The sequence below is a fragment of the Paroedura picta genome, chromosome 14 (genome assembly GCF_049243985.1).
Source record: "Paroedura picta isolate Pp20150507F chromosome 14, Ppicta_v3.0, whole genome shotgun sequence".
Classification (NCBI taxonomy): Eukaryota; Metazoa; Chordata; class Lepidosauria; order Squamata; family Gekkonidae; genus Paroedura; species Paroedura picta.
Genome location: NC_135382.1, coordinates 19226209 through 19239730, shown reverse-complemented (window position 1 = coordinate 19239730; position 13522 = coordinate 19226209).

Here is a 13522-nt window from a genome sequence, read left to right as displayed (position 1 = left end):
TGATTAAAAACTGGCAGCTCAAAAGGAAGAAGGAATTAGCCAGACAGATTAGGAGCTCTGCAGTAAAACAATGGCATGGGGGAAGGCCAGGAAGATCGACTTAGAACCCGAGATGTACATGGACGATGTATGCTGTTTGTAAATTGCAAGACTCATGGAAACCATAGGGGGTCCATAATAAAAGGAGCACCCTCTCCCAATCCTTTAGCTTTTTCAGACCCAGGAATGTGGTTTTAACTCAACCTGAAACACAGGACTCATTTCTCCTTCTCACACTGGAATGACCAGATGCAAACGTGGACAGAAGTCTTGTGGCTTCCGGATTCTATAGAAGAGAGTGATTCAAATGTGGAATTCATGGTCAGAGGATATAGTGATGGCCACAGGAACAATTAGCTTTAAAAAGGGATTTAATAGATTCATGGAGGATAGGTGTATGAGTGGCTACTAGCCGTGGTGACTAGAGGGAATCTTCACCTTCAGAGACGTTAAACCTCTGAATCCCAGACCCAGGAGGCAACATTTGGGGAAGGCTTCTGCCTCCACACCCTTCCATTGGCCCTCCAGAAGAACTGGTTGGCCACTGTGTGAGACAGAATGCTGGACTAGAAAGACCAGTGGCCTGATCCAGCAGGTCTTATGTTATGTTCCTAAGGGGAAAATCTGAGAAGTCAGGGTGATGAGAGCTTGAGAGATGAGGTTTCCAGGTGGTGGTGGCGGAGGAAACATTCCAAGGGTAGCTCTTTACTATGACATATCAGCCCTTTCTCATCCAACTGTTTCCACTTGAGAGCCAGTTTGGTGGGGATGCCAATCCCCAGGTGGGACTTGGGGTTCTCTTGGTTTTACAGCTCATCCCCAGGTGACAGAGATCAGTTCCCTTGGAGAAAATGGCTGCTTTGGAAGGTGGACTCCATAGCATTATGCTCCACTGAGGTCCCTCACTCCAAATCCCGCCTACTCCCAGCTCCACCCACCAAGTCTCCAGGCATCCCTACAACATGGTGTCAGAGTAGGGTGGTGGAGACCCTAATGCCATGGGAGTTAGCTGGATGACCTCGGGTCAGTCACAAAATCTTGGCCTAACCTACGTCACAAGGTTGTTATGAGGATAAAAATGGAGGCAAGAAGAACGATGTAAACTGCTTTGGATTCCAACTGGAGAGAAGGGCGGGATATCAATAAACGAAAGACGCTACGCTCAAGCAAGAAAAATCTGCTAAGGGCCCCTGGCCCCAAGATCAAACTGACCTCAACTAGAGCCAGGGCCTTTTCAGCTGTGGCCCCAGCATGGTAGGGTGCTCTGCCAGAGGACATCGGAGCCCCGCCTGACCCCCACCAAGCTGAGACATTTTAGTTCTGAATGATCCCCTCCCTCCCAGCCCTGTAGAAAGACAATGCAACAGTTTATTTTAATATTCCGTATTTATTATTATGAAGATGAAACTCAAATACTTTGACCACCTCATGGAGAAGAGCCTAATGCTGGGAGCGATTGAGGGCAAATGAAGAAGGGGACGACAGAGAATGAGGTGGCTGGATGGAGTCACTGAAGCAGTAGGTGCAAACTTAAATGGACTCCGGGGAATGGTAGAGGACAGGAAGGCCTGGAGGATCATTGTCCATGGGGTCGCGATGGGTCGGACACGACTTCGCACATAACAGCAACAATTTATTATTAATTTATGATTTTAAGATTGTAATGTCATTGTATCAATTTGAATCAATCTTCAGTTGTATACAGGGATTATATCTGGATTACAAAATGTAATCCACCCTGAGTTCCCAAAGACAGGGCAGACTATAAATCCCATAAACAAACAAATAAATAAAAAACCACCATGGATCTGCTTCTGCATGAGCATTCACCACGGACGTGCACCCAAGGGACCCTGCTTGCTCTCAACCGTAAGTAGACTAGGGTGCGACCGGCATTTCCTTCTGGGTTGGCTTGGCTTGGACCCGGCTGGCAGCAGCATATGGGACCAGGTGGGGATGGGTGTACCTTGCTTGGGGCAACACAATTCCTTGAACTGGCCCTGCCTGACATACAGATTGTATCAGGTGTTCTCAGAACACGTGCCAGGAAAAAACAGCTGGCGTGTACATTTCTTAACTGCTCGATATCTCTGGTCTGAATCTGAAGTCTTCAGAAATCCTGGTGAGATGGAAACAGAATAAAAAGGATATTCAGCAGAATGGGAGGGACCCATAAGGGGTGTTGGGGCTAGGGTGGTTACATGGCTGAACTGGGAAGGAACTTGGATGCAGCAGTCAATGTTAGATATGTGTAAATTAATGTGAGTACAATTATCTTTTTTCTTCCGCAAAGGAAATCAGCAGTCCTCTTTTGGTGTCCTTGAGGACTACGAAGAAAATGCAAAATAAGCAAGCATTTATGTATTTATTCCGTTTGTACCCTGCCTTTCTCTCCAGGGCATTTTACGTCATGCCCCTCCAAACCACGCAATGAGGTGGGTTAGGCTGAGAGTGCAGGACTGGCTTGAAACCACCCTGTATATTTGCATGGCAGAAGAAGGATTTGAACTTGTGTCCCAGATCCTAGTCTGTCACTCTAACCCAGCATGGGGTAGTGGTTAGGACTGCGGACTTCTAATCTGATGAGCCAGGTTTTATTTCCCGCTCCCCCATATTCAACCAGCTGGGTGACCTTGGGCTCTCCACAGCACTGATAAAGCTGACCAAGCAGTAGTATTAGGGCTCTCTCAGCTTCACCTCCCTCACAGGGTCTCTGTTGTGGGGAGAGGAAAGGGAAGGCGACTGTAAGCCGCTTGGAGACTCCTTCGGGTAGGGAAAAGTGGCATATAAGAACCAACTCTTCTTCCTCTTCTTCAGTAATATCAGGGCTCTCTCAGCCTCACCCACCTCACAGGGTGTCTGTTGTGGGGAGAGGAAAAGGAAGGTGACTGTAAGCCGCTTTGAGACTCCCTCGGGTAGAAAAAAGCGGCATATAAGAACTACGTCCTCCTCCTCCTCCTCCTCCTTCTTCCTCAACCAGGGTTTCATGAAACTCTGGGATTTCTTGATGGCCGGGAATGGTTTCTTAAATAGGTGGGAGTTAACTAATTATTTTTAAAATTTGTTATGCATTTATCTGGTGATATAACTATATAGGGTCATGTCAACCTGTGTCGCCCTTCCCAAAATGGCCAATGATGGGCCTGGAGGAGGTGGGAAGGGGAAGGGCCCCAGGTGGGCATGTACACTGCTATGCTTCCCAGTCATATTCTGCACAAATCATGCCACTTTCAGGCAGAGAGTTTTACACATTAAATCTCAATTAATAGGACAGGACATCTTCCCCCTCCAGGCCGTTGTTGACAATCCATGCAAAGTTAAACCCGTGTAACAAGGGATTTTTTGACAAAGTGTCCAGGATCCTTCCAAAGGTTTATGACTACCAAGACCTTATATATGAGGAAACCATTCACTCAGCATTGCCTGCCATCAAGCAAAGGGTCACATATGGATGTCTCTGATTACCAAACACGTGAGTGGGGTCTACACATGCAGCAAAGAGTGGTTGGAATGAGGTGAAAGATGCAGAAAAATGCATGCATTTGCTACCCCCAAGAGAATACCTTTCGGCAATAGAAAACCAGCTCTTCAAGAAGAACATTTCAAAAGATTCCTTGCTCTTTCAGTTTTCTATTTGCAAGGCATTTTAATATGAGAGTGTTACAACTGTCCTTTCCCTTCCTACTGTGTTCTAAAGTATAACAGTCCATGACCTTGTTTTGCTACATCAGAGGCCACTAATCTTTTTAGGCCTGTGGGCATCTTTGGTATAATGACTCAGCATGGTGCGTGCAGACACAAAATGGCTGCCTCAGGAGGCACAGCCAGTCACAAAATGGCCACCAAAGCTTACATGCAGACGCACAGTTCCTTGTGAAGCAACGTCAGCTGCAGTCAAAACAACATTTAAAAAAAAATGCATGGCCGATCAGAAATCTTGCTGGGTAAAAGGCTGAATTGACCCAGCCCACGTTCTAAAAACACTTGTTGGGCACCCACGAGCACCCATGTGTTGGGGACCTCTGTGCTATGTGCACAGACTCGTCCTCAGCAACTGAATGCAAGGCCTCCCGTCAAATGCAGGGCGTTTGGAGAGAGTGCGCAGATATAATCTGGGCTGACTCATTCAGACACGTGAGGCATTGCTTGACCTTTTCAATTAATAAGAGGCATGCGTGGATGAACCCCAAGCATGCAGCATTCATGTGCAGAGGCATGCACATCTATGCAAGGGCCAGATCTGAGCATCTGGATACGCTCACATTCCACTCCCAAGTGCCTTTTCAATGAAGGGTATTCACACATTCGTTTTGTGATGCCCAAGTGTCTGCCTAGCAGCCTTCGAGAGTCGCCTCCTCAAAGCTTTTGGCACAACAGTCTTCCTCCTTCCGGTCCCATTCGTTTCCTCCTTATTGTTTTCGTCTGTTCAGATGATGACACACCAGACAGAGATGTGCTCTGTTGATATACAATATAAAGACGATTGCAGCTGTTCCTGGAAAAGAATGTGAGGAGGCATCTGCCCCCTGCTGCTGCCCTCCCCCCCCCCCAGCTTGGCATCACAGAGATCTGGCAGGTGATCCCTTGCCTTCTTTCTTTCTTGCATCATTCTGCCCTTGCAAGGGATACTCAGGGGTAATGGATGCTTTCCCTCTGTGGGTATGCATCTGCAGTCTGCAGCTTGGTGCAAAAATTCTCTGTGTGTGTGTGCATGTGTGTCTGTGCACACAAGAGATAGAACAAGAGAGAATATGGAAGACAGAGAGAGGGAGGATGTGAGCTCATTCATGAAGCATCCAAACTCTGGGGCGCCCTGTTCATTTAATCCGGGCGTCCTCCTGCATACCCGCCCCCTTCTTCCGAGAGGGCGGAAAGAAAGAAAAATGCCTTCCAATTGGCTTTTAAGTCATGAGATAATATACTTCAAGGCGGTCTCAGACAGGAAAGGAAATGAACTTGGCTAGACGGCAACTTGCAGAGAGGAGGGGAAAAGAGGGGAACCAAAGGTGGGTTTCGCTTTGCAAAGTCCATTCCCTCATCTGATCTCATCTCATCTCATCTCAATATATTTGGCACCAATTAATACAACAAAGAGCTATTCCTTTCTCACTTAGGCGCATCACGGGGAGGTGATGCGACTCAGCTAAATTAACAGCTGGGGAGGGGGTTGTTATAAACAGGGTGGTGTGAACTTCTTGGAGGAGGAGGAGGGAAACACAGGCTTTTTGTAATCAATAAAATGTACCCAGGCAATCCAAAGGGTTGTGCTGAGAAAATCTGGATTCTCTGGCCGGTAACAATTCGGCAAATGTGTTCTGGTTTTCTTTGGCAGGAGGACCTGACTGGGGCACTTTTGCCTGCACAACTGGAGATTGTGCTGAGCTGCCCCTTAGGGTTTGGAGATTTCAGCCAGCGATTCCCACACATTTTTCCAGTGTATATCTGCAGCCTCTAAGCGCCTAGACGAGATTCTCAGGAAAGGAGGTTTTGCCTGCAAGATCACATTCCACATTCCGGCGAAATCAAAGGTTGCTCACAAATGGGCAGTCATAAAATCACTTCTGCTTGTAAATCAAAAGTGCATTCAAAACATAGCACTCTCCAAGTGATGAAATGCTCCAATCACAAAAAGGCACATTTTACATGCAAATAAAGCTGCTGCTATCATCACAAAGAAGCAAGGCAGCCAAAGTTGGGTCCTACGAATCCATTTGGCTGCTGAGAGAACTGGCCTTTGGTGAGAGGGGCCTTGGGGTGTTCGTCTGGATCACGGTTAGTCAAACTGTGGCCCTCCAGATGTCCATGGACTACAATTCCCATGAGCCCCTGCCAGCAAACGCTGGCAGGGGCTCATGGGAACTGCAGTCCATGGACATCTGGAGGGCCGCAGTTTGACTACCCCTGCTCTGGATGCATCTGCAGATGTCCCTTGGTCCTCTGGTATAGCCCCAGCAATTTCTTCCCTTTTGTGCAAGTCTCTCAATTCTCTTACTCTCTGAATGATTTCAGTGCGCTTATTGATCATCATTATTACTACTTCTCCTTTTTCACCGAGGGGCAAGGTGGATTCTGTAGTGTAAATGCAATCAACAGGACAACACATCCAATAAATAAGGCAGTCAGAGCAGGATACTCCCTCAGCTACACGTAATACGTACTATTTGTGGCAATATAGCCCACAGTCCTGTTCCTATTATTAAAACTCCTTCCTGAACCATTCTGGAATACTTTAATCCTATTACCTTTACAGGAATGGTATCCTGGACAATCTATAGGTGGTTTTACACATTTATTTGTTTGTTTGTTCGATTTATACACTGCCGTTCCCAGGCCATCTGGCTCGGGGTGGTTTAAATTATTTTTAAAAAATAATTTTTAAAAATGCCATAAAACCCACAAAACTGAGTCTCCCAGCTGCCCCCTCAACATAACCTGACCCTAAAAACTTAATGGGCCCCCTTTGGCCTGGTGCCTCAGGGCAGATGCTCGGGAAAGAGGCCTTGTAGATCTTCCTTGCCCTGGCCTCAACCAAATGCCGGGTGGAAGAGCTCCATCTTGCAGGCCTGTGGAAATAGACCGCTCCATCAGGGCCCTTAGCTCTTGTAGGGGGTCATTCTATCAGGGAGGGGCCAGGACCAAAAAGGCCCTGGTTGAGGCCAGGCAAACTTCATGTGGGCCAGAGATAATCAATTTATTCAGACTTGTTGGCAACCCCAGTGAATAACATATATTATGCTGTGGTGACACCTTCCTGATACTTTCTGTTTCACTTCTACAAGTCAGTGTGGGTATGTGCATGCATGTTTGTATGTGTGGAGTCAACCTAAATGATAGCTCTGATAGGTTTATAGCAGCCTTTCTCAACTTTTTTTTTACTGTTGAGAAATCCCTGAAACATTCTTCAGGCTTCAAACAAACAGACAACAAACAAACAAACCCAGAAGTGGCACAACATAATTTGAAGAAGACAATCATGTCTTATACAATGTGTAGGACAGAGAATAATTTCCATTTCACCCCTGTCATTATAACTTTAAAGGTATTATCTATCAAGCACAATGATTCCTTTTTCTGTTGGGATATAATTGTATTCATCATTTAAGTTTTAAATTTTAAGTTTCAAACTTCATAACTAATCTATTTTGATTACACTGGTTTCATCATTACTACATATTCAACATTACATTTTTGTCACTTCTACATATTTATTAGAACCTTTAATAGATAAGTAGTATATCACAGTGTAAAAGAAAGTCTATTATATATCTCATATAGCGAACTCACTTATGTCTGGGATATTCCATTTGGAACAGATTCTCATTGTACTTCTGTTTAATTGCCATATATCTGTATATATTTTCTCATTTTGTGTTCTGCTAGCATAGTGCACATACTACACAATTCATCTTTATTCAGATTCTATAGATCTGTCTCTCAAATAGGATATTATTTATTTATTTGGATTTTTATACTGCCCATTCTTTACAGCTCTTTAATTATTCTTTAATTATTAATGCATGTCCAGCATGTTTATTTCCCCATGCCCATATTTCCATTTTGCTGAGTAAATATTTCTGTCCACCCTGGCCATATCTTTGAATAACTCTTCTAAAAGTTTTGGTCATTTGTTAGAGAGGACACCTAATAACATGGGTGATTTTCTTTTCAAGCCAGTTGCAAGTTGACTTTGATTCCATGTGGGAAATACTCGAATCATTATTTTGTTGCAGCAGTGATCTATGTCTCTTTTCAACATCCTTCTGTGTATCCACACTACCTTCTATTTTTTCCCCAACCCCCTTTCCCCCTCCTTTCATGGCACTCTCTCTCTCTCTTATAATGGAGATTAACAATCGTGCATTATTTTAAAATGCTTGTACTGTGATAGTGTGCTAATGTGTTATTTTAAAGACAACCATTCAACTTTTGACGATTTTTACTATTCTTTGCAGTTTTGATTATTTCCCTGTAAACTCTGAGCAGCGCCCACCATCCCTTCACTTGCAGTATGCCAATGACATCAATGCTTGCTAATATTCCCTACTATGTGTCCAAAAAGTTCCTATTTTATTGCCAGTTTGCTCATTTCTTCATCAGCACGCACAATTTAATATACCGCCTCCCTTCCCTGCCTTTGGTTTTAGTAATCCTATTCACCCAGGGCTACCTTTGCTTTCCTCTTTTACATTTCCTGATCCACAGCTCCACTGCTGGACTATTATCTGATTTCCAATATCTTGCAAAGTTAATTCTAGCTGCTGTCATCACATGAAAAATATTTCTGAATCCTTTCGGAAACATGCCTTCCAATGTCACTGTCGTTGTACACGATACCAAGAGACAGACGGTATGGGTGATAATATGGAATCAATAAAGCAGTCTGCTAAAATGTCTGAAAGCAGGAAGGTCTCCATCAAAGCTACCAGCAAAAAAAAAAAAAAGCACCTCGATATCTTCTCAAAGAGAACACACACACACACAAGGAATTTTATTGTCTGCAATGCTGGCAACATTTGGACCGTCCCAAAGACCTTGTCCATTTATCAGCTTCGCTTAAAAACCTTTTGTTCACAAGCTTGCTTCTGTGTGAACGGGGGAAAATAATTCAGCTGTATCTGGTATCAGCTTGCAGCTGTTCAGTGACAGAAAACCTCAAAGGCTGTGGGATGGGAACATGGGAAAATCCAGCCCAACTCAGGAGGAGGACACAGCAAGCAACAGCTGGGCGGCAGAAAAGTGTCTGTTTCTGAAATGGGGAGGGGGGAAGATCGGGACACAAATATCTATAGTTACTGTGAGTTTCAGAAAAATTGTCCCCCAGGCCCCTCCTAATTGTGATTTGGCTGAAAAACAAGATTGCTTCCTCTGTGTCCTTGGGTAGAGTGGAGGGATCAGAGGCTTGGGAGAGGGGGAATGCATGGCCAAACTGTAGCAAACGCTGAAATGTTAAGATGTTTTTGGGGATCCTTGTTCAAGATGTATTTGGGGATCCTTGTTCCCGTTCTTTGGAGATGAACCTACCTGGGTTATTCAGACAGTGTCCCAGATGTTCCAGACTAGAACCCTGAGGCTCCTCAGAGGACATGAGAAGATCATTAATGGAAGAAAAGGTTCCGAGAAAGACTACAAGCTGTTCACCATTTTCCTCTTCCAACTCATAAAAGAGGACAGCAAACCTTCATAGACCAACTATGGTTGGATCCAGGGTTACATTTAGACTTTGCCCTTTTGCCCTTCTTTACCACAGCCCTCATTCCACACGGCTTTTGTCCCCGCAGGCCCCACATCATGCAACACCGTTTCGCTCTGTTTTGTTGGAACTCAAAGGTGAGCCTTTGTCACCAATTGAAAAACTGACTAGATTACACCTGTTGTTATCTCTTATAAACTGAGTGAATATAGGAGCCAGCTGGATCAGGCCACTGGTTCATCTGGTCCGTACTGTTGCACACGGCAGCTCGAACAATTGCCCTGGAAGGCCAACAAACAGGCCACATAGGCTGAGGCCCTCTCATGATGTTGATCTGCTGCCTCTGTAGATGGAAGCCCCCTTCAGTCACCATAGCAAGTAGCCATAGATAGACCTCTCCTCCATCACTCTGTCTAACCCCATTTTAAAGGTATTTTTGTGGCCATTGCCGCCTCCAATGGTAATGAATTTCCGAAGACATTCGCAAAATCCTCTGCAACACCTGACAGCTTCCTGAGAGGAATTCCTCACTATACAAAGGGTTTCCTACAGGGAAAAATTTGAAAATCACTGCTCCCATGGGCCCATTATGCACGGAGTGGAAGGTCTGCATTCGGGGTGGAATGGCGGCTAAAATCACCAATTATGCACGCTGCAGGCGGCAACCGGGTGCAGAGTCAACGTATGCCTATGAAAAAGCCGTGTTAGCGAGATGCGGAAGGAAGTGGAGCTTCCCAGGACCAGGATGTAACCAGAAGCGGCTCCGGAGTAGCCATGTGCATAATCGGATACTCTGGGTTTTGCCGCCGTTGTGTTCCGTCCCGTGCGTAAGCCGTTTGCTTCGCTTCGCTTCTTCCTCCTCCGTGTTCTCCATGCCACCATTTCAGCGGCCGTGCATAACAGGCCATGGTGTCTATCTGCAGAAACCATCCCATTTTCTGGTACCGGTACTCAGCATATCATCTTCTCCACATTACAGTTTAAACTCTTGTTTTTAAGACTTCAGACTTCTGCCCTCTACTCCTGGCTGACTAGAAATTAAATCTCCGAGTGGAGGAAGTAGAAGTTGGACTCATTTTGCTACTGTGTCTGTGACCTCAGGGAAAGGATCCTTAGGAGAGACATTTTAGGTTCATAGCAGTAGTACAGGTTTCATGTTGAAGCCTCATAGGCCATAGCCATAACTGTGAACATCCAGCTGCATGTCTCATCGACAAGGTATTAAAATATGAAATTAAAGCACTTAAAATAAAAGTAGGATTTAAAATTAGGTTAAAATTAAATACAGACAGTTAATGGAAGTCATCGGTAACACTGGAGACAACCCTTTTCCTGATAATTACCGAAGAGAACATTACATTATTTTAGACTTGCAGCAGCTCAGAACTGGATCTCAGGGAGGTGTTCACACCTTTGGAAATCCAAGGTTACAGTCTGGAGAAGGCTAGCAGGGCAGATAAGTAGGGAGACAAGATTTTCTGGAATGTACCAACCCTATGACCATAGGGAGAATGAGGGTCAAGGGTAGGAGGGTGTTAGGCTGAGGAGGGGAAAATGTTTTATTAGGAAAACCCATTCTTCAGATGGAGAACCAATATCCTTAAGTATGTTGAACAGGTATCTGGGAGACCCAGGTTTGAATCTCCACTTGAACCATGGAAGCTTATTGGGCAACCTTGGACCAGTCATACTAGAGGAAAATGATGTAAACTTAATGAGAAAAGGTGGGATATAAGTGAATTCAATAAATCCAGAAATGATAAATAAATTCCACTGGGTCTGGGGCAGCAAAAGTGGTTTGTGTTATTAGCGTGGAGCTAACACTGTAGAGAGACACATCTGCGATGAACATTTTTGGCTACCAGCGCTGAAGGCTGAAGAATTCAACAATGTCTGGAAGGGGGGGAAGCCTTGCAATTCCTTTATGCTGGGGATAAGCAAATGCTGGAAAAGAAATACCTAAAAAATATTGAGGATAAAATTCTCAAATGCAAGAGAAAGATGCATTTCTGTCTCTAGGGGGCACTGCAGATGTAACAAGAGAAGGAACAACGTTTCAGTTTCCTTTTTGTTTCTGGGCCTCAGGGGACCTTGTAGCTCCGTTTGTAACACAAAATAAAAAAATTAAAGTCAATTTGAGTTATTATTTTCTGAACAAGCTGTACTACTAATATATCAGAAATGATGCTTTTAATGCCAAACCAAGTTATACACCCTTCGTTTCATGTTCCCAAGCTAACATTCAATCTGTGAAGAGTACTAAAGTTGCATGTTTCCAATTTTTCTGAAAATATTAAGAATAAACATTTTAAGAAGGGCCCTCTCCCATGGCTTCAAAATTTCTGGAAATTTCATCTCTAGGCAGGACCACCTCTGAAAGGCACCATTGCAAAATCCAAAGTGTGTTCCTGACACACCAGGATCAAAGCCAGGTGCAGCTACCTGTTTCCTCCTTACCATCTCGAAGAAGACCCAACCTGTGTCTTTTTTGAAACTTTCAGTTGGTCTCAGCTAAGGTGAGCTAACATCCCTGGATTATTTGCTACTGCTAGACTGGTAGGCTAGTGTGCTTAATAAACCAGTTTGATTGATGAATTGGAGAGGAGGGACACCAGTGCCCGAACGGGATACCAGGCAGCGCAGGAGAAGAGTCAGGAGTGGAGGATACCAACAGGGTAGAGTAGTACAGTCTTGCAGTTTTGGGGGGAAATGTAGGTTATTTATTCATTATTATTTATTTGCTTATTAGATCGGGGTTGCGGGGTTACTGCTTTTAACCGACCTCTCTTTTGGAATTCCGCTCTTCCATTTCTTTTGGATGTGCAATTCAATGCAGCGAATGAAGGGGGTTCTGACTTGCAAAACCGTGTGATGCAACGACCTTCTGTTGTGAGCCTTCTGCCAAAGAGCATTTCACTTCCTCAGGACGTAGCGACAATTAAAGTTTTGCTGGCCATCCACCAGGTCCATTCACTAGCCAAAAGTCCAACTGGAACTCTTTGAGCAGCAGGGCTTGGGGGGCAACCACAGTGCCCCCTCCCCAGCCCTTCCAAGGGCAGCTGTTTAGCCCATGAGCGAAACAGGATGTGGGACAGGCACGCTTTGACAGAATTCTGTTTCATTTCCTTCTGAGTAATCACATTTAAGACGATGGGGTAGGAACGAAATGTACTTTTTGAGCAATGCACCTCCACCCTTTCTGTTCAATGAGCACGCTCTCTCTCTCTCTCTCTCTCAGCAGTTCAGTGACTAAAATAGTAACTTGGAGTAGAAAGGGGGTTTTGCCTCTCGTTTTACTGAAGTGTGAGTATGAGGGGTTTTTTCCCTCCGTTCCCCTGCCATCTCGCCATAGTTTCTTTATGACCCGCCTGTCACCGTTTCATTTCCAGTGGTTAATGATGCAACCCACTTCCCTTCTGGGCCACTTTCTGGAAATACCACTGAAAGCACGGGGGCTGGGAATAAACAAAACCCAGGACTGGACTGGTTGTTTGGAATTTTTCTAACACCACGTTGTTGTTTTTTAAGCTAGAAAAACACCCACCAGGCAGACGGGATGGTTCAGTTGGCAACGGTTGGGTCCTCCAGAGAGGGTTGCCAGCTCTGGTTTGGGAATGGAGATGCCAGTCCCAAGGTGGGACCCAGGGATGCTCTGGTTTTATAGCTCATAAATACAGGGGCCAATTCTCCTGGAGAACATGGCTGCTTGGGAGGGTGAATAGAGTGGAGGAGAATAATATCCTCCATAGCATTCTACTCCACTGAAGTCCCTCCCTGCCCCAGGTCCTGCCCACTCCTGGCTCCACCCCCAGGAATTTCCCAACTCTGAGCTGGCAACACTAGCTGAGAAATACCTGGAAATTCTGGGGGTGGAGCCTGGGGGTGGAGCGAGGAGGGACCTTGAAAGCTTTTAATGCCCTACAGTCTACCCTTCACAGCTACCATTTACTCCAGGGGAACTCCTCTCTGTCGTCTGGAGACTAGATTCCAATGGGTAGCCGTGTTGGTCTGAAGTAGCACAATAGCACCTTTAAAGGTAAAGGTATCCCCTGTGCAAGCACGGGGTCATGTGTGACCCTTGGGGTGACGCCCTCTATCGTTTTCATGGCAGACTCAATACGGGGTGGTTTGCCAGTCCCTTCCCCAGTCATTACCGTTTACCACCCAGCAAGCTGGGTACTCATTTTACCGACCTTGGAAGGATGGAAGGCTGAGTCAACCTTGAGCTGGCTGCTGGGATCGAACTCCCAGCCTCATGGGCAGAGCTTCAGACTGCATATCTGCTGCCTTACC